The sequence below is a fragment of the Apium graveolens genome, chromosome 4, assembly GCF_009905375.1.
Source record: "Apium graveolens cultivar Ventura chromosome 4, ASM990537v1, whole genome shotgun sequence".
Classification (NCBI taxonomy): Eukaryota; Viridiplantae; Streptophyta; class Magnoliopsida; order Apiales; family Apiaceae; genus Apium; species Apium graveolens.
The window spans coordinates 65457533-65460926 of NC_133650.1; the positions used below are offsets into that span (position 1 = coordinate 65457533).

Genomic DNA, 3394 nt, shown 5'->3' on the forward strand with positions numbered 1-3394 from the left:
TCGGCTCGGTTCGACTCGATTCGATTTTGTTCGATAAAAACTCGTGTTTGGCTCGTTCGTTAACGAGCTCGAGCTCGAACACAGGTTTTTGTTCGTTAAGAAAGCTCGGCTCAGCTCGGCTCGTCAGAAAAAATATTAAAGCTCGGCTTGGTTCGATCAAAACTCGACTCGGCTCGGTTCGTGAACAGCTCTAGTATCTTATGCATAAACTCATTCTCAAATGATCCATGATGTATACATTTCAAAATTATGAATAAAAAGTTTAATAACTCTCACATGACAGTAAAGAACACCCATTCATTACAGCTTGAAAAACGACAATTAATATTCTCTTATCATAAGACAATACTAATGATATCGTTCACTTTTGATAGTCATTAAAATAGGAAGTAAAAATACAATTTCAAAAGACATCTTAAAGAACCTCCTAAATAAAGAAAATTGATAAAAAAAACACTTTATAATCGCAACATAACAAATTCCACGTACTTGGCATACTTATAAACAAAATGAAGTTCTTGTCACAACAATGTGCAAAATATAAAACATAGCAAAGATCATCAAACCACATTTCCGCACTTCACAAACGAAGTTAAATTAACCAAATTGTTAAATTCAATACCCAAAACAGGAAGTTTCACAAGCTAGCAATGTCACATAGAGGTTTTTAGCAAAAACCAAATGTACGCAACAAGTAAAATACCCATTTTTGTAGCAAAAACATGCAAACAAAATTAAATCATTAACGGGGAATCCCCTTTCTTCAAACGTTCATACCAGGATCATTGGCCCGCGCTCGGGTCGTGCGATAGTCTTTCACATATTCATCAAATGAATGACCAGTGATGTCAACACCATCACCCGACAACCTGGTCAAACATTGATCGTAACCGTCACCAAGAGCTTTAGAAATATCTTCAATTCCTTTCTGAACCTCGAACTTCAACCTATCATTTTCCTCGACAGTAAATCTTTAGCTTCATGAACATCTTTTAACTCATGCTCTAGCCCATCACATCTTCTATTTTCATCATCCCTCAACAACTCCATATCTTGGAGCTTATCCTCAAGATCCTTCACCCTTTCATTCACCATCTTCTCAGCAACCCCCATCTCACTTATCTGTTTCAAGTACTTGAAGTTAGTAGTCTCCAGCTGACCAACTCGTTCCTCCATCTCAGAACTATCAAATCTCAACTTTCTTTTTCGCCTCCTTCAATTCAACGATCTCAGCTTTAAGTGTAGACGAGTCCTCATCACTAACATCTTTCTTAAACTCCTCCAGGATATACGTGAAATCAACAATGAACTAAAATTCAAGTTCAACATAACTCAAAAAATATACATAATAACAAAAAAGAAAAGCAACAGAAATACACGGCAAAATAAATCTTACCCCACGAGCTACACTCTTGCACCTATCAACAATCTCACTACGTTTCCTTGCAGTGTAGGATAAAAAGTCCTGGGGAAGATTAAATATTTTAAAAGCACGAGCAGAAACAGTAGAGCCTACTGTCCAACACTCATTGGGCTGAATTTCAACGCGAAACATTTCCTTGCTGCCCTGAGGGTCGGCAGTAGGGGTCACAAAGGCTCTACTCCCGATAATCATCAAATTTTTATTAACACCCCCAACATGAGACTCAGCCTCGTGCCTCTGCACATCAGCTGATAGCTACCGCCATCCCCTCGATAGCATTTGCGAGGAATCACTTCCATTTCTTCACGCACATCCACAACCTTTCCCCGATCCACAAACACTTTCTCACCTTGATCATATAACAATTCAATGGAAACATAATGACTAACCCTCGATGGACCGGGCCTGGAAGTCCAAATCTTAGCATATCGATAGCTCCAGCAGGAGATTTTTGTACCAAAAACATCATAGCTTTGTCCATCTTCTCTCGCACCCCGCTATCAGGAATCTGCATCAAGAGCTACCTGCAATTGTTCAAACGAGACGAAAATGTCAAAACATGCATAAAAGCATATATCTATAAAAAAATAGAGAGAGAGAGAGAAAGAGAGATAATCAACTACTTACGAGCATGCTCTTCTAAAAACCTATCATCTTTTAGTTGTAAATGGGTATACACCGACCTTGAACCATGAAACCCATCTAGATACTCCTTTTCATACTATCTAACTTATTCAAGGAATCGAGGGTACCCTGGCTAATTTTTCTACACGGTCTCACGAATTCCAAATCTGGTCCCCCAGTATATAAGCACTTGGAGTGATATCCTGAATTTGAAGAACAAACATTAACAATCTTAAATATTTTATGTCGTCTGTCATAGTACACCCTACCCCTCGTGATATCGAACCCCATAGATAGAGAAAAAAGCTGAATGATATGAATAATATTCTTCTCATGGTACAATGCGATAAAACCACTCGATTGGGCAACAGAGTTCGGAACCAGTTGACCTAAGCCACATCCAATGGCCTCATATACCACCAGCTGAAAATGATGCACAGGAAGAAAAAGACCATACTCAAATAAGTTTAATGGAATCACGTGCATACCATACTCCGGCATAATCCATACACGATCCTCGGGCCTAGGTACCGGATGACCATAACCGTTATTAAAATCAACTCAAAGTTTCAATTTTGTCGAAGGAATTGGCTTGTTGATGTAATGACTAATATAATCAAGACTCGACTTATCTGAACACTCTTTATGTCTTAAGGCATAAGTTCTCTTCCAACACGCTACTTCTCAAATTTAAGGTACGAGGACTCAACTATGGAGGAACCCGAGGACCATCACGAATTCCAGATAAAAACTCATCCTTGCATTGATCTAAATCAGTAATATCTAAACCCCTAAGTTAAATAAATACTCCCCATCCCCATCTTCAAGCGACTTCTTCCCACGATCACTGCCGGAAACCATTCTCAAAGACGAAGAATAACATACAGTGGCCATAAATTAAAAACACTAACCAACTAAAAGAAGATAAATACAAAAATAATAGCCAAGAAACTAACAAGATTATGACTTTTGAAAGAATATAATGATAAAAGAGTGAAACTTACAATATCAAGAAATTCAAAGAGGAGTGTGAAATGATAATCCGAGCAACAACGCTCCTTTTGTTGGAAATCAGGGAAGCTAAATGGTTACAACTTGTATCCAATAGAAGGTAAAACAAACAAAAGAGAAATAAAGAGCTTTTTATACTCTCATTCATACCAATGCACGTGTACAAAATAAAACAAAACAACAAATTTCATAATTATTCCTTCTATTTTATGTTATTTTATTTTGTGTCTAAAAATTAATTTTTTGGAACCCAAATCTAAAGATATTTGAATACCTAGCGTGGGAGGGGGGACAAATGTTAGACTCTAGACTTGGAGTATAACCCAAGAAGACCTT

At 37.6% G+C, this 3394-nt stretch overlaps 1 long non-coding RNA gene across 1 annotated transcript; it reads right to left on the bottom strand.

Annotated features, from left to right (window-relative positions):
* Nucleotides 1-509: 509 nt before the first annotated feature.
* Nucleotides 510-3088, bottom strand: LOC141716753 (uncharacterized). Its single transcript, XR_012573337.1, has 3 exons — nucleotides 2051-3088; nucleotides 1397-1947; nucleotides 510-1309 (listed from the first exon to the last, which is right to left on the bottom strand). It is a non-coding gene; the product is annotated as an uncharacterized LOC141716753 (long non-coding RNA).
* Between the last annotated feature and the right edge of the window lie 306 nt (nucleotides 3089-3394).